Source organism: Rousettus aegyptiacus, unplaced genomic scaffold (genome assembly GCF_014176215.1).
Source record: "Rousettus aegyptiacus isolate mRouAeg1 unplaced genomic scaffold, mRouAeg1.p scaffold_m13_p_12, whole genome shotgun sequence".
NCBI classification, from domain to species: Eukaryota; Metazoa; Chordata; class Mammalia; order Chiroptera; family Pteropodidae; genus Rousettus; species Rousettus aegyptiacus.
The window spans coordinates 51550275-51574110 of NW_023416287.1; the positions used below are offsets into that span (position 1 = coordinate 51550275).

At 36.6% G+C, this 23836-nt stretch overlaps 1 protein-coding gene across 7 annotated transcripts in view; it reads left to right on the forward strand.

Annotated features, from left to right (window-relative positions):
• EPB41L3 (erythrocyte membrane protein band 4.1 like 3) overlaps positions 1–23836 on the forward strand; it is a 208975-nt gene that overhangs the window by 75020 nt on the left and 110119 nt on the right. The gene's annotated exons all lie outside the window — the stretch shown is intronic.

The window sequence follows — 23836 nt, forward strand, 5'->3', positions numbered from 1 at the left end:
AATTTGTTGGGAATTCATCAGACACCCCTGGAGGGTTCTGCTGTCATTTGATTTGCCATGGCTGCAAAGAATTATGTGCTCAGAAGAAAGGACTGGAGCAGTGAAGTCATTGCCCTTCCCAGTGTTGTGACATCATTATGGCTCAGAGGAAACAAGGGTGGGGCAGGCAAAACCAGATGGTCTGAAGCATCTCACTGGCTTTAACTTTGCCTGATAAATGAATGAGACTCTCCTTTCTCAAGTTGAACTGCGCCATAAGGTATTGTTTGGAGATTTGGAAGATAGACCTGAATGCAAGACTGCATGGGAAAATGTGTTACATAGATCAAGGATGAAGAGGGGTTTTTTTTGTTGTTGTTCAAGAGTAGAAATCATTGAATATTCCTTTTATTGAGGAAAATACTGTAATTTTTTAAAAGCCATTTAAAATTATCTAAAAAACAAGAATAATGAGTCTATATTTTTATTTATATATAGAATCAATATATTTCTTACTAGTCTTTGTACCAAAACAGCATTCTTGCTAAATACTTGGTTTAGATTATTAGTGTTGTCTTTTTAAAGTATGTGGTGTCTATACTGATGCACTTTATTTTCTGGGTAGGCAGTGTTCATTCTGATTTATTTTTAAGTGATACGATTGCAGTTGGCAATTGAGAAAAATGGAAAAAAAGCTAGAGATTTTACAAGTTTATAAGATGTTGCAGTGATTTGGAGTAATTGATTTCTATTTAGTTTTTTGTTTGTAAATTATTTTATCATTTAGCACTTTAATCCTTACTTAGAATTCTAGTGCAGAAATGAATGCAGACACTTTTCACCCAAATTAGTGATGAATAACTTATAAGAGGAAGTCTGAAATTCTGAAACTGTAAAGTACATTTCATGTTTTGATTTCTGAAATCAGTGTGATGTGAGCATACAGAAACGAAGAACCACAGACTAGCTGCAGATGTTCATTGACTTTTCTATACCTCCTTGGTAAGATGACTGTCATTTTTTTCATGTGAGTGAATTATGTATATAGGAGCTCTGGGCAGTTCATAGTTAATTACGTAGCTATTCCAGAACACAGTTCCAAAGCAAACGGAAGGAAAAAAATGGGAAGAGTGTCACTAGTAGGGAAGTTGAAATTAGGTACCAGAACTGCAGAACATTTGGTTGAAGTGCCTACCATACTACATTTTTAGACCTTGCGATGATTGGTTAAATTGCACACTGGAGAGTTGTAAGCTTCTATTAGCACCAAACCCCTAATTCTTTTGTAATTTGCAGTACAGAAAAAAGCTGACAACTTAATTTTTAGATTGCTGACATTTTGATACATTGTTCTTATAGCCCTTTCTTACCAACATAAAAAAAGAAAGAAAAAGAAGCAGAAAGGTCTGCCTTAGATCTAGGAAACATGTACCATTTAACCTGCCTTGGGTTTTTTTTTCTCCCCAGTTATACTGAGCGATTTCTTAATGTGAATAGGCACTTATTTCTCTTGGAGTTTCATCCCTAAACCAAGTACAGGTCTAAGCACTTAGCGTTGAGTAAGTATTTAAGGAACTGAATAAAAAAAATAAAGCCATTTGTGACTGATGCTTCACTACAAATAATATTTGAACAAGGCTTTAAAAACACTACTGCTTTATTTAAAAATGCGAATCTCTGGACTCATGTATGTAGTTATTATTTTTAATGGCACTGTCTTCTTCATAACAAGCTTGCTACTCAGTCTATAACTCAAATTAGATAGGTTATAGAGGTTTTGCCATATCAGAGAAGAGAATGCTGCAGGTACTAAGAAAAAAAGAAGAATGGCTTCTTCCAGGGGAGATCTGCAGGCGGCCTGCTGCCTTTCCTGCCAGCTTTAATTGATGTCATGGAGGACATCAGTATAGTGGGACTACTCAGAAGAGGAGGGGATCAGAATGGAGTGTGACAAAAGCTGAAAATAGATTAGGACCAGGTGATGACACTGATCCTGATGTTGAACTAAAAAGAGAAAAAATATTTTGTCGTAGATCTCTCATTGGTGTTTTTGTTTGTTTGTTTTTACATATAGTGTTTACAGTCTCAGTTTCTTTGTTTTATTCAAGCCCCAACTTTCATTATTTCTAAAACATTTTTTTTCTTTTCATTTTAACATCTCTGAAATTGGGATATGTCTTCAGTTGCTTTCAGCCATGTGGCAGAGAGAAAGCTGGCAACTTAATTTATTAGTTGGGAGCATGCATCAAAAATTGGAGATTGGGTGTCAGCTGATAGAAGAAAATGTTGGAGACAGTAATGGAGCAATCAAAAGAAAGTGCATTGTCAGTGAAGAAACGTAGAAGATGCTATTGTGTAAAAGCAAAGAACAATTACTGAGTTGGCATGCAATTCAAAAGAGTTGGATTCTGATGTTGTGAAGAATTTTTAGTAATACTTTGGCCAATTTATTTATTTATCTATTTATTTATTTATTTTACATATGTTTAGAATATGTAAAAAGTCTATGGGAGTTCTTTAAAGACTTAGAAAATAAAAATTCCAAAATATGAGTCATAGCTTAATTGGCAGAGTGCTATCTAACATGATATCACTTATAATTAATCGTTTCATGAATTTTATGAAACATGGTTTGTTACTTGGCTATGCAAGTTTTTAAAAAATGCTTTATAATGTTCAGTGCTTATTTACATGACCCATTTTATGAATTATAAATTATGTTTTTTATTTGCATCCTTTTATAGGAAAAATCTATTGAGTGGTCTTCATTTTCCTTTTTGTCTTTTCCATTTTGGTCCTTGGAAGATGGTTAGACTTTGATAGAGATTAGTTATTGAGAAGACATTCCAGGTGCTAACAGGCCTCAATTTAGGTGGAATATAGCTTTTATCATGGGGGAATAGCAAGAGATAAATCTAAGGAAGGAGTGTGGGGCCTGATTATGGAAGGTTATTATATATGAGACTAAGTGATATTTTGGTCTTGGACTTGGCTAGGTAGTAGGGAACCATTGAAAATGGTTCAGCAGGCACTTCAGATCGAAAGACACACAGACTGCAAGTAAAGGGAGGGAAAAGGATGTTTCATGAAAATGGAAACGAAAAAATAAAAGCTGGAGAAGCAATACACTTACACCAGACAAAATAGACTTTAAAACCAAGGCTATAACCCGAGAGAGAAGGACCCAACAATTTTACTTCTGGGTATTTATCTGGAGAAACCCAAAACACCAACTCAGAAAGACATATATATCTATATCTTCATTGCAGCATTATGTACAATAGCCAAGATATGGAAGCAACCTAAGTGTCTATCAATAGATGAGTGGATAAAGAAATGAGTGGATAAAGAAATATACAATGGAATATTACGTAGCCGTAAGTGATGAAATCTTGTCATCTGCAACAACATAGATGGACCTTGAGGGTATTACGCTAAGTGAAAAAAGTGAAACAGAAAGATAAATACCATATGATCTCAGTTATATATGGAATCTAAAAAACAAAATAAATGAACAAACAAAACAGAAACAAACTCATAAATACAGAGAACATTTTAGTGGTTGCCAGATGAGAGAGGACTCAGGGGGATAGGTGAAAAGGGAAAAAAATTAAAAGTACAAATTGGTAGTTACAAAATAGTCATGGGGAATAAAGTTAATAATGTAATAATTATGGTGTCAGATGGGTACTAGATTTATTAGGGTAATCATTTTGTAAGATATATAAATTTCTAATCACCATGTTGTATGCCCAAAACTAATATTGTATTTCAACTATAATTGAGAAATAAATTATTAAATGCAAAAGAGAAAAAAGAAAGTAGTTGAGTAGGGAAGAAGAATATCTGATGATAAGGTAGGATATATTGGAAGAATAGGAGTCTGGAAACAGATGGTTTTTCTTGATAGACTAATCCAAAAATTTTCAGTCATTGAATGTAATGAATGTAATGATTTTTTCTCTCATTGATATTTGGCAAATCACGACATTTTTTGTGGTCATATTTAGTTGAAAGTTAAATACTACTTTTGGATTATTTGGGCGTGGGACATGAGATAAACAGAAGACAGAAAGATTTTCATTCTTATTTAACCTTTTACTTAAAACATCTTTGTCATTTCAGATGTTAAAAATAATGGGTGCTCACTCTAAAATATATTCTAACAATACTGAAAAGCAAAAGAAGAAATCTCATCATCTAGAGATAACTACTGTTAATCTTTTTGACATGTATACCATACTATTTCTTCGAATGTATACTATACTGTAGTAGGTCTTAGAATCAAACCTGGATTGAGCTCTGAGGCTTTCTGTTTAATAGCTGTGACATGGGTCAAGACTCAACTTCCTTGAGTCTGTTTGCATATTTATAAAATAGCCATAGAGCTTAAATTGCAAGGCTATGAGGACTAAATGATACAATACATGAAAAGTACTGAACAGAGTACCTGGTATATCCTAAGCGTGTAGTAGAAAGCAGTAACTTTATTTTGTATATATATAGTTTCATAGATAGGTACATAATATTTTATATGAATAGACTGCTATCTTAAAATTAATATGTAACCATTTTCTTTTTATGTAACAGTATGTCCTGGGAAGCCTTTCATATATGCAAATTCATATCTATATCATTATTTTTAATGAGAAATAAACATTTTCATTGGGCCCTGTACAGTACTGGTAAAGGATCATTACCTTAACAATGGTGATAATTTTAAGCCTTGTCATCTAGCCCCTCCTCCTCCTCATGCCTGCTGCCTACACTTTTCATCATTATCTAGGAGCACACACATCAGAGGCCTGTGGTGAAACAGGACATTAAGCAAAATTAAAATCTCTAATGATAATTATGTACATGTCATTGGTATGTATGAATATTTAGTTTTAACAAACTAAAACAACCAGCCTATAGCCATATATTTCCTGATTTCTTAAACTTTAATGTGGAGTCTTTTAGCAGAGGGCTGACCTTCCCCAGCACAGTCTGACCTTGAGGTCCCAGGAGCCCAGTCTCCACATGTGTGTCCTAGCATGCCCCAAGGGCAGCAGACACCACAGCCTGTGACTGAACTAGACTCCAAATTCAGAGTCAAGACACTTCAGAGTCTGGGATACTTTAGGAGGTGTGGGGGCATTAGGCCCTCAGAGGTAGGAAAAGTTAAGCTTCCCTTGGTCTTGGACTGAATTCTGAACCCTTCCTTTGTCCTCAGTAGTAGAAAGTTAACAAATGTCAGACTCAATTCGTAGATTTCACTCAGGTTCCCTAGGGATGTGGGCTACTCAGTTATATTATTGATTGATCTTAGGTTTACTTGAAGTCTAATCTTGTTTTCCTTACGTTCACGCAGTTGTGAAAGATAACTTTACGATCCTAAGGTGGTGCTAACTGGAAAAGTGCACCTAGACTTCTGTTAGGTTCGGCCATTATGGAGTCTGTGAGCTTAAGGATGGGCCTGAAGGAGGGCTGCTTTTATGTAATTTGTATTTAGAGTTGCTTACATCACAGATATAGTTTTTGGTAATTTCATTACAGAGAATTCTTGCTTTTTGTCTGATACCATAATTTTGTGCTGTTAGGTGTTGACTTTTATTAACTTTAAGAGGGGTACTCTTAGTGGGCTAAGTGTAGGGTTGGAAAAGTAGAAGTGGACTAATTTGTCTGCTCAAGACACTTAGAAAATTTTCTCCCTTGATTTTTGAAATCTAGATAGAAGTAAGTCATGGGGAGGAGTTATGTTGTAGGATAAAGGAAATACGAGTTAGAGAAGATGTAGATTGAAACATTTGCCTGCCTTCAGTTTATGGAAGATCATTCCATTTCTCTGGACAAGGTCCCCCATTCGTGAAGTAGCAATGATGACGCAATGAAGTTGAGATGAGACCTTTATAGTCAAAGACGTTTGGTGCAATGTGTAATGAGGGTAGGTCCATAGTAAATGTTTTCTCATTTCAGCCAGTAATGTTATTTGCCTATTTTGCTTGTACTTAGGGACCAATGGTAGGAATTGTTACTTCAAAGATAAATCCTCATTTATGAGATTCTACCACAGACTCCATAATCCAAAAGATGACCCTCAATGAGAATGTAGAATTTTGTCAAATTTAAAACTCCAAATAGTATCAGTTTGCAAAAAATTAACCTGTGTTTTCCAAATTTTCATGTGCAACAGAATCACCTAGGGGAATTATTAAAAAATAATTTCTAGGGACCAATCCACAGGTCTGGAGTTGGGTTTAGGTATGTATTGTATGTCCAAGTACTTCAGTGGATTTCGATACAAGTGGTCACGGGTCCAAATTTTGAGATGTACTGTCTTAAGAGATCTTGTCTTAATGACTTTTCAGCTTGCTGGCTATTGTCTGGTATACGTTTAATCTCGAAAAATAATACACTGTAAATAAAGAGTACTAATGTTTGAGAGAATGCTTAGCATAGAGGAAAGGGCACTGACCTTGGACTCAGAAAACTTGGTTTCACTATGGCTGGTCCATTACTTATTACTTTAGTGGCCGTAGGAAATTATGTAACACTTAAAAGGTAACGGAAGTAAGATTAAGAGTTAGTTTTATTATCTACTACATAAGAATGGTAGTAATTATGTAGCATAGTGATCAGGAGTATTAAATGAGAATCTAAGTGAAAGTATATGGCTCTTAATACATCTTTAGGTAGAGTTAGTTTTCTTTTGTTATGATCGATAATAGAAAAATGGAGTAAAATCAGATAGTGAAGAAGTGCTTCTATGAATAAATGTGATTCTGCTGATCAAAGTTATACTGAGTTTATTGGGTCTTACAGATATTCTTAAGGTATTATGAGGTTTTTAACTTACATGTATGAAACTTAAAGTGATTAAAAGCTTAATTTTATAAATATTACTATTTTTAGTGGTATGACATGAATAATAAATGGATTATATTATGATATTTGTTAATTAGCATCTTTTTCTATGCTCACATCCAAAGAGGACACACATTTCACATAAGCCACATATAAGGGCAACAAAACAAAAAGTCACTTGCAATTCATGTTTAAACTGCATCAATTTCTTAAGATCTAAAGATGAGTTCCAGAGGGAGCTTCTAGTCCTTGAGGCTACAGCTATAATACAGGGCCAGAAGAAGCTTTTCTGATCGCGTGGCCCTGTCTTTGGACAGAGACCCAGCAAACCATATGAGTTATTTAACCACCTCAGACATTGACTTTTCTCCTTCTCATTGCAACTTCTCCAGGTATTGTCAAACGCAAATCTTGGCGTCACCTTTAAGAGTGCCTTAACATTAAGAATGTATGTGAAAGGTGAAGCATGGAATATACAAATATTAGTAAATTAAATTTCAGCATCTTCTGCTTAATTTGCAGTGAAATGTTCTTCTAAAAGATTTATTGGTTTTATTGGTTTACTGTCATTTTTGTTAATTTCTACATGATCTTCGTTAAGAGTTTGATTTCAGCTTGGTGATTTCCTTACCTGTGCCTTATCCTGGCTAGAACTGTAAACTGTCTTATTTGGTTATATTAGTGTACTGAAGAGCCCGTGTTGCTGATCAGAGCAAGAGCAGGCCTGTAGGCAAGCATCAACTCCAGGCTCCCGACTGACTTCCACCTTTACTATCTCAGTATTTTACTCTCCCCCAAAATGAATCCATGTCTTTTCCACTCAGGTCAGCTTACGTCTGATTATCTCTTCTCTATGTGCCTCTAGTTCAAGTGTCTTGCAGCCTAAAGAAACAAACAAAAGAAAACAAACCAACTCCATCTCTTGACTCAGCTTCCTCATCAAGCTTATTGCCAATGTTTCTTCTCTGCTGCTTGGCGATGAGTCAGATGTCTTTGAAATTATGATTTATCCACGCAAGATAAGTCATTTGGCAACAGTGATAGTTAATTTTAAAAGGCTCATTAACATATACTAAAATGAAAATGTAAGTTTCTCATTTAATTTCTTGTACAACTGAGAAGACTGATTACAGTGTGCCAAACATGATACTTTGAGCTTTTGTAAAGTTTTTTTTCTTTGTTCATTCCTTTATCGATTTATTTGTTTATTCCACAAATACTTGTGGAATGCTTATTAACCTGGTAACTTCCTTGGTGCCAGGATTATAGCAATGAACAGAACAACCCAGGCCTCTGCTTTCTTGGACCCTGCATTTTAAGCAAAGGGACAGGTAGTAAACATATAAACATACAATTTCAGGTAATGTTGAATGCTCTGAAGCAGGACCAGGTCACAGTGACTATGGGTGTGGAGGGCTATTTTAGATATTGTCATTTGGGGATGTTTCATATTTTATTAAATCCTTCCTCCTCCTTTGTTCCCCTTCTCTGCAAGTATGATATCAGTTCTAGATTGTAAGTGGTAATGGGCAGGAACCGCATCTTTAATCATCTTCGTGTCTTAAGCCTGGTACGGTGCCCAACAGTGAACTCATTTAACTGCCAAATATGTAGATTTTACTCTCACCACCCCTTTCTTGCACCTTACCTTTCTTGCGATGCTATCTTTACTTAGAATATGCATCCTCTTCTTTGTTTTTTAATTTCTTATACTATTACACTCAGATATGGACTTACCGTGAAACTAATGAAGTTTTTACTTAAGTTTGAATTTGTAGCTTTGCAATCTTTTTCTTAGAGAAGGTTCCCCAACTGGAAAAGCTTCAGTGCTTATGCAGCCTGCATATGCCCCTGATCTCAAACCATATTAAACTGCAGCTCTAGTTAACCAGAATCCAGAACTTTGTCTCCCAACTTATCTTCTTTTGAAGTATCTCATGGGTACACATGAGAGACATGTTCAAAGGCATGAATTTGCTTGTGACTTAAAGTAGCCACTGAATATCTCAGAGATATAAATTGATATGGAAATGTGCAGAACACCCCCTTTCTATTTCCTGCAGAATTATTGTGAAGATCAAATGCTATAATTGATATGAAAGTACTTTTTTTCAAGCTGGAAAGATGCATATGATAATAATCGACTACTTCTAAGGAATTTAGATGGAAAACATTTAGAGGAAGGAACATCTTTGGTTTATTTCATGCTCTGCTCCTACCGTTCTTTGCCTTCATGAATTTTCTTAATAATGGAATATATCCTGAGTACTTATTAAGTGCCAGCACTGTGCAGGTATCAGTGATAGAGAAATAAACAAAACGAATAGCAATGTCTGCTGTCATGGGGCTCCCTGTCACCCAGGGCACAGAGATAAGTAATTGCCTGCTTGACAGTTACAATCCACTATGACATATGCCATGACGGGAAGTTGGGGCATTAAGTGAGCACAAAGAAAGCTCACCTACCCAGTCACATGAGAGGAGAGGCCTAACCTAAGAACTGAACGATGACCTAGAGTCAGCTTATGATGATGGGGAAGGGGTAAGGGAAGGCCCGATAGGGTCTAGAGTAGGCAAGAGGGGAGGTATTTGAGATGACGGAGCAGCACTGTACAAAGTCCAAAGGGAAAGAAGGAGCTTGGTCACTTCAAAGAGCTGAAAGAAATTACATCTGGCCAAGGAGTGAGGCGGTATCCAGGGACAGTGAGGGAGATGATGAGATGAGCCTTGGAGGCAGCTGGGGTCAGAGTTCAGAGCCCTAGTAACCATGTCATCCTGAGGGTGATATAGAGCAAGTAAAGAGTTTTGTCTTATTGAATGACACAGTCAAATGTAATTTTTAGAAAACTTATTATGGCTCTTGTAGTAATCTAGGGAATTTACTTTTTAAGACACTGTATCAATTTAGTTAAAATTACTCTTTGAGTCATTTTTTTTTAAGTAAATGAGTGAATTAGTAAGCTTTGACTCCACAGCAGTCTAGATTTGTAACTTTGGGAACTACTTCACCTAAAAAACTTTACTTTTTTCTATGAAATGAAAATAATCACTTCACGTAATAGTAATCCTTTTAGCAAACTTGTGTGTAACTCCTTTGCACATAGTAAGTACTCAATAGCCAGGAGCAGTATTACTGTCCAGGGAAGAATTAAAGATGGTCTGAACTAAGGAAGCGGTATAGAGATGGGGGGAAATGAATCACTTGAAAAATGTTTTGAGTCTAGCTGAGGTGCTGAATTTGGGAGATGAGGGAGAGTAGAATGGCTCCATTTACTGTTCCCTGAGCGTCCATCCATCTGGGGAGTCCTAAGGTGATGGGGGGTTGGTGGTGGTGGCATAGAGATCAGGGGTTGAGCCTGAGGATCCTGTGGGACATCCAAAAAGAGATGTGTAGGAGCCTTCATGCAGGAGTCTGCAACCCAGAGGGGTCCAGCTTCAAGATCAAGACCCTGAATCTTTAAAACAGGATGATCGTTATAGCCATGGAAGATTAAGTCCTAGAGAGTGGGAGAGGCAAAAGAATCTACGTGGAGGAAAGTGGAAGGGGAAAAGAGGATGGAAATACAGGACTCCCTAGCAGCCAGGGCATACTGTGCCTAACACGTAACTGCATTTAGCTGTGATGATGTTGGTGACCTCACAGTGAGGAGCTCAGAGAGTGATATGATTACCTTTGTCATGCGCGTGTTCTGCTTCCGAGCTTTCCTTCCGCTCCTTGACCCAGTGCATCCTGAGGGTGGAGCAGACCATGGTGGGTTGAGGAGTAAGGGGGAAGTAAGGAAGTGGAAGAACTGGTGCACACAGCTACACAGCTGGGATACGTGGGTGCGCATAGAAAACTCGGAAGCACGAGTAACGTATAAAATGAATAAATGTATGTGTGTATGAAATCCAAGGTGTTCTGTTTTTCTAAAGTACATTGAGAAGCGAAAGCGACATTGCTAAAAATAGCCTACCTCTCATGTAGATAAGGTGTTGTATTTAAAATTGTGACAGGCAACTTAGTTTAAAACACTAAACATAGATTTGCCATATTTTCTTTTATGCAGACCATAAAAGGCTCTAATGTGTAGTTTTAGAGTTCCAGAAAAGGGATGACAGCTTTTTTATTCCTTTAATTTGCTCCCTTTTTCTTTATGATAACAGAAATGATTCTACCAGTGGTAAAATATTCGTGATCATAGTGGAACATAAATACTGATGCTGTCTTGCCCATTACTCAGAGATAAACATTAAAATGACCCATCGATGGTTAGCTAAGAAATCCGAGGATGCTGAGATAAGGTTGAGGATTCTTTTTAAACAGTAGTGCGAAATATTTCCGATACACAAAAAAGTTGAATAACAGTTTAATGACCACCTGTATACCCAACATGCAACTTAAGAAATAAAACATTACCCCAAATTGCTTAATACCCCGCAATTGTACCTTCCTCCCTCCTAGAAGCAGCCACTCTTCTGAATTTGTGTTTATCATAACCATAGCATTTCTTTATTCTTTTCCATATCCAATTTATAATGTTAAATTTTTGTGGCCTCGCTTTAATGTTTAAAAAACTAAATGATGTACTGTGTATATCCTTCTGCAACTTGCTTTTTCATTCATCATCATATTTTTCTGTATCTGTCTTATCCATATCCGTTGTATTCCATAGTGTATTTCTTATTAGTGAAGACTGGATGCTATAACTAAGGTTCATGGCTTCCTTGAACAGGGTCATGCTTCCACCTCAGAGACATGGTACTTGCTGTCCCCTCAGCCTGGAAAATTCCCTCTCAGCACATTTACATGGCTGGCTCCTTGCTCATACCGCTTCACCAGCGCTCACATTTCCAACACTACCTATGCCCCTTCATTGCTTACATTGCCTCATATTACTACACATTTTACTTATTTACATTTATTGTGTCTCCCCCAACCAGAATAAACTTTGAAGACAAGGCTTATTTCTGTTGTGTTTACTGCCGTAGACTCCAGCCCTTAGAACAGTGCTAGGCACGTAATAGGTGCTCAGTAAATATTCAGATGGAGTTGTTTAAAAATACAATGTAAAACAATCCCACAAACTTATGAAGGAACATTCTAGTTGAATCTTTAACATTTCACTTAGTGAATATGGTTTTGTTGAAAGAGATTTAACTTTGAATTATAAATACAACCTTAAAAAGTGAGACTCTTGATGAGAAGAAAAGAGCTTGCCTGTATGGACTGCTGGATCTGCTTGGGACATAAAAGAATTGGTGTGAGTGACAGGACCAAGACCTTGCTTCACTGAGCGTTAGGTTCAGCCATGCTTCCCAGGGTGACAGTTGGGTTCTGGTCATTTTCAATTAACTTGGAATTGTGATGTATTATGCTCATTATAATAATTGCCCCCCTCCCCAAGAATTAACACCTTTGCATTGTTAATACTTTCCAGACATACCATCTGGCCTGTCCCCCTTCTTTCCATTCTAATTTTAGCAGTCTAAAGTAAGCAGTTTTTTTTTTCTTGCCAATGAATATTCCATTGTCTTATAAATTTGGAAAATAATTTGCACACCTCTCCTTTTCACTCTTTGTATTCAGTGCTGGGAAAATCAAAGTTCAGCTAGGTTTTAATTCTCAGCTCTTCAGTTAAACACCAAGTAGATAAGTGAGGTTTTGGTTAGGCATGTATGCCAGTTAAAGAAAAGTGAATGATAGTTTTTCATTTGGACTACTATAGGAAAGTATAGCTATAAAAGTAGGTTTTTGTGTTTTTCTATTGGCAACAACATTTATAACAGTTTTGAAGAATTTTTATCCAAAAGAAAGTTTTCATTACTGAAAACTTTATTTCTTTATAGGAAATTAAATTTTTCTCTAAATCCGAGCATTATGTCTAGATTTCAGGAGGGTACAGATCCAGAATTTCCCTTTGCATACCTCCAGGTACCCAGAAGGCCTTTGTGAAATTAAATGGTCTTATTTCATGTTCAATTTATTTTCAGTTCCTGTATATTCTTTTTATCTTGATGCTAACAGTGACTAGTTCTTGGAATGAGCCTCTGAAATCAAAGTGATGAGTTGAATATGTCTGGTTGATAAAGGAGAGTTGATTGAGTGGTAAAGACGATATTAACTTACCTATTCTCTAGTAACTGAAGATGAGAGACCTGCCCCCTCCATAATCATTCCTTGTGAACTACTTCAGTTGATAACCCACACTATTAGATTTGACTGAGTCATACAGGTGTCTGCCTCTTTGGATCCATCTGTATTTGGTGTCATTGAGTTAAGGATGTCTGATAACAACCATTACTCAATTTGAAGCTATTATTCTTCGGCTTAGACAGTCAGAATTCCGTCTCAGGCCCGGGTCAGCAAATTTGATGTTTTGAAACTCTTTCTATAGAGTCTGTAATAACATAGATAATTGTTTTTATGGCTTTCTAGTGAAATGCAATTGCCTGATAGAGCTGTGTTGTTTCTTGGCATTCTTTTATCTGATATTGAAAAGGGGGTAAGGTTGAAAAACATTTCAATAGAAATACCAGCTTCATTACAATCTTCATAAGCATAAGTATTGACTGTTTTTCCTATAGAAGATATCTTTTTGGAAGAGGTGCTAAGGACCTTGGAATGATTTTAATGTATCTTCCTGATAAAGGGAAGTTGATTGATTGGTAGAGAAGATACCAATTAAGATATTCTCTCATAACAAAAGATTTAGAAGGCCTGTGCCCTCTAAAATCATTCTCTTTAGATCTTAAATTTTTAAGAAGATATAGGTAAATATTCATTTCATGTTTTGTATTATGACATAATTTCTATATAATAATCAGACACATAATTGTGATTATAATATGTATATAATATTATATATTACAATTATTGTGGAAGCTTTAGATCAGATTTGTGATATGCGGTAAATTATCTTTATATATTATATAATCTCTACGTTTCATCCCAGCTCAGTCACTTTTACTAGCAGTGCAGGCACAGGCAAGTTCTTAGGTGTCTCTTAACCACCACCTCTTTACCTATTAAGTGCAACTAGTCATACTAGTCTCACTGGTTTATGAGAAGTTTATGTGCATATATATCCAAAATGGGAATTGTAGTAAAGTTGACCTCATTTTGTTACTGTAAGGAGTATTATTATTACCAATACTTTGTAGAGTTGGTTTCAAAATGCAAGTCTGTGGAGCAGTGCGGGACCATGTGAGTTTTTCTAGGCCATGGTATCTCTTGGATAAACTCCTCACTGCTTTGATTGCTTGGGTCCTATGCAGACCATCAGAGCAGGCTGCCCCCTGGGCTGTCAGGCCCTGCTCTTAAGCCCAGGCAGAAGTAAATGTAAGAAAAGGCAGGGAACAGGGGGAATTTTGTTACCTGGCTGTCCTTGCTTTTATATATCATTTTAGACTGAATAAAATGAAATATGACATATCTGTGTTAAAACTGGGTTTTCTACGATGAATGCTTAAAAGTAAAGAACTAAAATTAGCTAGACAATGGTATTACTGTGTGAACTTTTAGTGTGGGCATCTTTCATCTTTCAGTCTGACTAGCGTATCTTCCATGTTACTTTGAAAAAACTCATTCTTGTGGTTTTGGGGGGCTGTCAATGTAGGTTGCCTGGTCCCTGGATAAAATGATAGGCAGGGGGCCCAACCTTTGTCAGTCATGCTTCTCTGTTCCTGGGCATGTGATCCAGGCCAGCTCAACAGATCCTCCCCCAACCTCTTCCACATAGATAGAGGAAAGGTGGCCTTAACTTTCTGAGTGGTTGAGATGGAAGAATGCGGTCTTCTTGCTTGGCCCAGAGGGCATGATGTCAACAAGAGGGAGAATCCCTGAGGTCTCTGGAGCTGCCCCATTTCCTGTGAATGACCAATGGAAATGGTCAACATCTTTTGTTTATATTTGTTGATTAAGGATAAGAGGAAGCAGGTGTTAGCAGTATAATACAGGAGTTAAGAGCCTAGCCACTCACTATCTCTATGAGAGAAAAGTTAAATAATCCCCCATACTTCAGTTTCTTCAGTTGGGAATAATAATAGTACCCGCTTCATCGTTTGTTGTGAGAACTTAATGATTTTAATATTTTAGGGCAATATGTGTGTGTGTGTAACACATTTTTAAACCCAAAAAAAGTAGTAAGGGCATGATCTTGGACAATCCTCAAAAGAGTCAATTAACAAGCTTATACCAACAGGTAATAATTTTTTTTTAAGTTGAAATATTTTAAAAATTCAAATAGAGAAAAATTTTATTTTGCTACAGAATTATACATAATTAATTTATATCAGTTTTATAGTATAATTTCTTTTCCTATTGGGACTGTCTCAACTGACAAAACCTCAATTTAAATTTAGTTCAAAGAAGAAGAGAAGAATTCAGAAGGAGGAGGCTGTGGTGGCTTGGCATCAAAGGAAGACGTGAGGGAAACAGTAGAACTTAAAGTGTTTTGTTCAGAAACCATTATGGATAATTTTTGCTTCAGTAGCCACATCTAACACCATTTCATGTTCAATAATGTCAGCTTCTCAGTTTGTGAAATCTAAAAGTGGAAACCACTGCTTTCAGGGCATTTGTGGCCCTTGTATAATGTGTACAGTACATACATCTGTCCTTATGAAAGATTTTAATGGCTATTACTCATTTTGTATATTCCTGTTTGCTAAACTTAATAAATTTTTGATACTAGGTCCTTGATAATATTTCTCTTTCAATATTAAGACATTGTCTCTATAATGTGATTTATGGTACATTGTGGTAAAATGAAAAATGTATCTCTTATTTTGTATCTGTTGCTTTGCTTTGTTATGAATTCATTGTTTGAGATTTGGCTTCAATTAGGATGACTTTTAAGAGCAATTTTAGTTATTCATTTTTTCAGCTCACTGAAATTAGACATGGGTCAAAAACCAGGGGAATAGGTATGTGCTCTGAGGGCTTTGAACTCTAATGAAATTTTATGGTGGTAGGCTGATGACTGCATTTGTGTATTTTTGAAGCTGGGTACAAAAAGATGAAATGTATACAGTCTTAATAGTCTGTTGAGTATATCTTACATGGCTTCTTTCATCTGGATCACCATTTATATCTTCAGATTTATATTGGTTAGATTATTATTATACTATCACTATAAACATCTATTTAACATTAAAGGAATAAATTTCACAAAGATAACCTATTTACTTGTTGTAAACCACCTGCTAAGATCCATTGTTTGAGAATGTTTAACTGCATTCTTACTCCAAGTTAAACTTCTTAACTATTTATGTATTATGACTAAGGTGTTTTTTTTTATGGCTAATGTTGAGACTAGTTGTCAGTATTTCAATATTTTATGTCTAAGTCAATAACAATAATATTTTGAGTGCCAGCTGAGTTAGTCATTTACATTCATGTACTTGTTCACTGACTATTTATTGAGTACCTATTATATGCCACTTTACATAGCAGTGAACAAAATGCAAAAAACCTCTGCCAAGTGGAGATTCTAGTCTGATCTTCAGGTATTTCTAAGCCTACAACATCTTTGTCAGGTAGATATTATCCCTAGTCTGTAAATCCTGAGTAGAAGTTCGAGCTTCATATTTTTTTACCTTGGGAGGTGAGGGAGGGGTGCATGGGTGATGTTACCTGGAAGAGAAGTAAAACCAAAGTTAGTGCAGCGTTTTCTAACTTTATTACCCCAAATAATAGACTTCAGTAAGTGTGTTATTCTGTGTAACATAGTTGCTACTACTTATCTTGTTATTAATCATGTACCAGTTTTTAGATATTCTTTTTTAAATAGCATTTTGATCATGGAAACAGATTTAAATTCTTGAAAGATATTTTAAGTGGAGGAAGTTTATTATCTTTCATTTTTTATTTGATTGACAGTAACCTTAGTAACAAAATACTCATATGGAAAATACGTTAGTATACTCTGACATTTTCTAACCAGGACATTTTAATTCATGGGTGATTAACCACCCTGACCTCGCTCTCTTCCTCTGCTATGAGTCAGGCTACTTTATTGCCTCTTCCAGATTAATACTCTGTGATTCAGAAATATGTCCAATTTATACAACTCAGAAATAAAGCTACTGACCTAGATTATTTGGCCTTATATTCTTATTGATTTGAATCATATTTCTTTGGGGGACATCTCTCATTTGACACCTTTGAAACATTGTCGATTACTAAGAATTATCAGTGTATCAAGAAATTCAGCAATGAAACAGGAAACCCAACAGGACCCCGGACAAATCCTGGACTTGCCTCAGAAGACAGGATAGTTCATTCCTGAGTGGAATTTGCTTTATCCACACAGACCTTTTAGATTTGAGTTGGTTGGTCCTCTCCAGCATTTGTATAGTACTCTACAGTACAGATCATGATAGTCATCATTTGAGTATTTCCTTGAAAACTGAACAGTGTAAAACTGTACATAACTAACTATTGGAGGAAAAATTACCAGTGAGTACTGAGTTGAATTTACTTCAAATGCAGGAAAAGGAAGGTATGTTAGTCTAGTAGCCAGGTGGACACTAGACTAATCAGAGGAATCACTTAGTAAATTAAAAATTGTCTAACACAATACTGTACACCCAAAACTAATATAAAATAATATTGAATGTCAACTGTAATTGAAAATAAAAATTAAAAAATTTTTTTGAAAAAGAATGAAGACTGTCCAGTGTGTTGGATGGACATCACAGTTGAAAAGTAAGATGATGCCAACATCAGCTCTGGCAGAGGTCCTCAGTAACTCAGGAGGAGATACTGGCAACGATGTCTTCTAATTTACAATGTCCAGCATTGCTATGCAGAGCCCCCTGAGGGACCCGAAGGTGGGGGACACAGAGCAGGTGACTTCAGCATCTTCTTTTGGGAAAGAGTTCAACAGGTTCGGAGGAACCAACCTCTGCTCTTAAAACATACTTGGCACTTGATTTGTTGAATTATATTAATTCTTGGTTACAGGTGATAGCTAAGTGACTATTTTCCCTCCAAATTCTCACATGGAGAAAAATGGGAAATGGTATAGACAGGGGTAACTGAGATATAGAGCTGATAAAGGAACAGGACTAAGAGGAAAGTTTTGTCATAGTCCATTTCTCTTAACTAGGAATTCTGAGATGTTTTACAATCTTCTTGAAGACACCATGTGTGTTTGTGCCTCTGTACCTATTAATGGGATCAGACACAGCATTGTGGCACATGGGCAGTTTTTGCTGGGAATGCAATGTGTGCTTTCACTGAAGAACAACTTTTGTTTTTTAGTCATGTTTTCTTCTCTTCAAAGCTTAGCATGAGTTGTTTTCTTTGCAATTTTTCTTTCTCATCAACTCTACAATTTTATTGTAATAATTCACTGTTGGGATGTCACTTGACACACATCCAAACTGATGTCTTTGCTGCTGAGCAGATTGCCCGCTAATTTGCTGAACCAGTGGGTTCAGACACTTTTTAGTGAGGTTCTGCTTATTCTTTTTAGCTTTTGAGATGTTGTATCAAAAGATGAAGCCCAAGTCTTTTTGTTTTAATACTCCTTTTTATCTGCAAATATCTGTCCATGTAGGAGGATGTTTTTTGTAGTATTGTTTCTGAGTAATAAATGTTCACCAGCAGGGGACCAATTGCGTAGATGTTTATATCCCTATAGTGCACATCTAGTTTAGTGCAAGGAGATTGTTTTTATCCATCTAGTAAGGAAATTGTTAAGAAATAGTATGCAAAATATGTTGCTCATTCATTACTTCATTCAGCAAATATTTACTGAGTGCCTGTCACTGAGTGCCTGACATTATTCTGGGAACTTAAGATAGGGCAGGGAGCAAGCACATAAAAATCCTTGCCATCCCGAAGGTTCTACTCTAGAGGTGAGAAACAGAAAATAAACAATAACAATATAGAATGTGGGAGTATAACAATATTATGGAGCAAAATAAAGCAAGGAAAAAGAATAGGAAGGGTAGGGTTGGAATTCAAAGAGCAGTTAGGGAAGGCTTTAGGAAAAGAGATGCATTGAGCAGAGCCCTGAAGGGGGTGCAAGGGAAATCCTTGGGGTGTCCTTGGGAAGGGCATTCCAGTGTACAGTGGAGAGTGTGATGTGGGGATGGACCAAGCAGCTTTAGGAGCAGCAAGGAGATCAGTGTGGCTGGAGTAAAGGGAGGAAGCGTAATAGGAAGTGAGGCCAGAGAAGAAAAGGGGCCACAGGCGGTACTGCCTTGGCATCTTTGAGTGCATTGTGTTGTGATTAAGAGCTCTTGAGCAGAGGAATTCATGGCCTGACTTTATATTTTAAGAGATGAGCTCTAGAAGATATGTGAAGAATAGGCTCCATGGGGAGAGGGAAGGAGGGCCAGGGAGACCAATTAGGAGCTTGGTATAGTGATCCAGGTAAGGGACAATGTTGACAGTATCTAGAGCCACATGATTGGTTAGGCTCTTCAAAGACTGGGTGTGTAGGTAGAGTTGAACTAGCTTTAAGGATTGAGCCCAGAGGCATCTAGTGTCTACAGACCAAATGAGAACAGTCAGGTAGGTAGGAGGAAGGAATATCAGGAATCTGACATCAGGGATCTTAAAGGAGGAAGTGGTAGTGGGGGGTGGGGGGTTGGATAGTGATCTTACCCTGTGCTGCCGATGGAAAAAGCATGGTGCAGAACTGTGTGTATGAGATGCTTTCCTTTTGTTTAAAGGGAAAGAATTTGTATACATTTTGTGCTTAACTATGCTTAGAACATTTCTGGGAGAATACTCCAAAACAAGGCATTGTGTCCTCTGTGGAGGCATATTGGGACTCCAAAAAGGTGAGAGGGAAAGTTTTTCCATTTAAAAATAAGTTAATTTTTAGGTGCATATAAGTCATTTCCACTATACGAACATTTGAATTGCAAGCTACCCCTACCTGTTCCTTCTTCCTTGAGACTACTTTTCCTGTGGGGTTGTGCCAAACCCTCACCCTGTCAGACTCTCAGATTGCAGTCAGTGTATCCTTTCATTCTTTCATTTATCTATTCATTCACTCATCAATATTGGGTGCCTAACTGTGACAAGAATTGCTTCTAATGTTTGGAAATGAACCAAACAAACCGATATGCTTATTTTTAAACCAAACAAACTGATATGCCTATTTTTAGAGCAATACCCAGTTCTCCTCCCCCACAGCTAATCCCTGCTGGGTTTAAGGAGTCACATGGGCTTTAAGGATTCTACTAAAATATTGCTCACATGCATTCTGGTTTAAGATTTTTATAGGCAGTTCTTGAAGCCTAGCTATAATTTATGACACTATTTCTGTAGAAAATAGGATTACTGGCTCTTGACAGCCATTTTATAAGTAGCATTTTGGAATATAGCTAATTGGCACTTGAGAACTTCCCATATTCTAGTTTTAACTATTCCGATCACCGAATTTTGTGTAGTTATCAAGTCATGGTTATCTCTGCTAATTAAATTTGCAGTAGTGTAAATATATAAATGTTAACAGCTGAGTTTTTAAAAAATCAAATTTGCCTCAATTGTTTTGATTAGGCTAATCTTAAAAGTTTACATCCCTCAAATTTATACCAGCTGATATGCAGGATAATAATCTAGCCACATACTGTGAAAAAGAGAATGTTAGAAGTGTACATTTTTGGTTTAAAGAGTTGTGGGGGTATAAGGAACCTTGACAATTATTTTCATCAAAATGGTTTTTTTTTTCTTCTTGGTAATGGGAAGAATAAACCTTAGCTTATTGAAAAATTCTCATGGGAAACAACTGATAATGTTAGAAACCAGCATGGACACACCAGTCTCTAAAAGAGATGATTTGTGTGTGTGTATGTGCGGAGGGGGAGTCCTCATATTCATTCTTTATATATTTCCTTAAAGTATCCTTTTAAATTTGTCTTAAGTCTGGCATTTCAAAAAACCACAGAATAGATGAACCCTTGGTCTTAATTGCTATCTTGTTCTTTCAATTTGAAGAACACGGTAGTTTGCAGTCATGGTGTGTGCCATTACCCAGGAGAAGCACACCCACAGATTGTGTGACTATCCTTCCCTGGACTGGGTGGGCTTCATTTCAAATGTGGTCCACAGACGAGAGGCATCTACAGTGCCTTGGAACATTTGTGAAAAAGTCCTGTGAGGACCCTGTATCAGTTCTTAGCTTTTGGGGTATCTGACTTTTTATGGGCACTCGCGTTTCAATTGTCTTTCTAGTCAGGGAAGTGACATCTCCCTACGGTTGAGGATGACCTCATGCACAGGCCTCCCTTTACAATTGCAGCAGGTCCTAATATGTTGAGAAAGTCTGCTCTTGTGCATTTGTTTCCATGAACAGTTGCAGCAAAATCAAAGGAGTGGTGGATGGTGCTGTGTTTTGAAAATGTTCTCATTTTTTCAAAATTCATACTTATCTTTGTTTTAAATACTTACTCCAATTGAGTGCTGTTTCTTTTACTTTTTGACTTACTGCTGTCTTTGACTTGCACGCTGTCTTTTCTGGCACTGTTGGCCTTGAGGGTTTTGAAACGGTGAGCTTTTTGTCTGCTCTCTCTCACTTCCTTTGTGCTGTGCCATTTCACGTAAGCCTGAGGATGGTGCCTGGGAAGGAGAATCACGTAAAAAAGGCTGAGAGAGCTGTTGTAACTGATTCAATACTGATGTTCTCTGCAACTTTGAATTAGGAAGTTTCTACTATTGTTTTGTACTTCCCCATTTATTATGCTTAATCTCAGTTCCCTACTCATGTGGTTAGCTCAGAGTTCATTTTCGAGCAAAGCTCCCCTCTTGTAAAACGGACCTGATCATGGCACATGGTTGAAGAATTCATATTTGCTCTCCAGGCTGAATTTCAAATAGTGTTGGTACTTCAAGCAGTGCCATCTTGAAGAGGACTTTTTAAGGAATGCTATAAAGCAAAAAATTCTCAGTTCCACCCAGCAGTGTACACTGCGGCAGCTGGAAAGTCTAATTATAGGCTGGGAAGCCCCTTAGGAATTACAGAAAGTGTTAGCAGAAGGCCTGAATGAAAATGACAGCTGTCTGCCTTGGGCACCAGGGAACAGAGTGCATATAGAATAAAAGTAAAGTGGCCTGTCCAGCATATGTTGGCTTTAGACACTTGTGAAAATCACCCTACTTAGTGCTGGCAATAATATATTAATGGTCAATCACTGGAATATTATTGGCTCAAAAAGTACTGTGAGGAAAAAAACACATACATTCCTTTTGTAGTTCCAGAATCATATTTGAAATATTTCATGCTATGTTCAATGCATGCTCATTTAAAGATGGCATAGGAAATAAATGTTATGTAAATGTAATTTAGAATATCAGAATATTATAGCTTCAGCTGTGCCCTGTCTTCACTATGGATTCTAGGAGCAAGGAAATCCCATCTTCTCATCAGAAACATATGGTGTGAAAAATATTCCTTCTGTTTTAAAAATAACAACCCTCGATCAAGCACCAAAGTAATATCGAGAAAATGTTAATGATTTCTCTAAATAAAAACATTTCTCACACTTAGCATTTCTCCTGAGAGGTTCATTTGAAAAATATATTGTTTCCTTGTAACTTGTAATATTCTGATATTCCTTGATAAAAATAAGGTGGATACATACATTCATAATATCTGTTGCAAAGGAGGCTCAGTTTGTGTACTTGTTTTTTGCAAAGGAGATGACTTTGGAAATAAAAATAATTATTTGCAGGTGGACTATAATGCTTATGGGAGGGAGAAAATGTATTTCAAGAGCGATCTTATCACATAACCTATATTTTTACCATGTACATAATGTGACATCTTATTTTGTGTATTCAAATTACTCTATAAAAAGTGCAAAACCATGTGTGTTACTCGTGATTGCCATCAGATATTAAAATTTATATCAACTTAACTTTTCTTGTTTTATCCTGTAAAGAGAAAACGAACTTCGCACCATAATCAATGCTGAGAATGGTATTGTATTAACAGATGTGCTGGCATTTTGTTTCAGTTAGGTTGGGACAGGAAGGAGGAAGTGCTTCATACTGCAATAATCATTGCATAAGGGTTAATGCCAGCTATGTTGCTGTTAAGAGTTGCAATTTAATACACAAGACATACTGAGGAAAATGCTCATTTTCTTCCACTTTTGTAACCTTATAATTATGCTTTTGCTTCTGTGTTAACCAAACCAAAGTCATCACTACTTTTTTTATTGAAGTGAATTTCACATTTAAAATGTAACTTTGGCTTTGCTATACTATTCTTTATCATCGGGTTTCTGTTAGGACATACATTAAAATTATCTTAATTTTCTACTTTAGATGAGCCATTATTACTCTAAGATACTATATTCTGTACATATTGGGTTTAGGAATTTGAAGTATGAATGATAAATAATGTCTAATGTTTGAGTACTTAAAATGTACTTATATATGCCAGGTGACATACATTATGTGAATCTTCATAAGATGGTGATATGGGAAGATTATGATTAATATCTCTATTTACTACACTAAGACTCAGACAGATTAGGTAACTTTCCCAAAGTTACACAACTGGGTCTTTACTCCTGTCCTCTTTGTTATAATGTGTCTCTATAACAGGGAGACCAGTGAATGAATGGTGTGAGCGGTTTCCTGACATAGTCACAGACAAAGTCCCCCTTAAATATTTAAATGAGAGAAAAGTCTACATTTTCTAAACTTCCGCCTTCAATTTAATTGGATCATCCTACCTTTTCTTTTTTCTCTGTCCTTCTAATGTAGCACAAAGACACCTGGCTTTCCCTTCTCTTATTATACCGGACATGCAACCTTCTCCAGTTCAATCAGTGAGGATAGACAAGGTTATGGTGGTTATGCTGTTAGAACAACCCCAGGTCTCTGTGGCTTAAAAGAGCAAAGATTCATGTCTTGCTTGAGCTACGTGTTCATCATGTTTTGGCAATGAGTCTTTACTCATGGTAATAATAACTGAGAGATCCAGACTGATGAGAATGTGTGATCCTGCTATGTGCCTAAAAAGAAGAGAACCAGAAATTCTTGAGAGAGAACACTGGT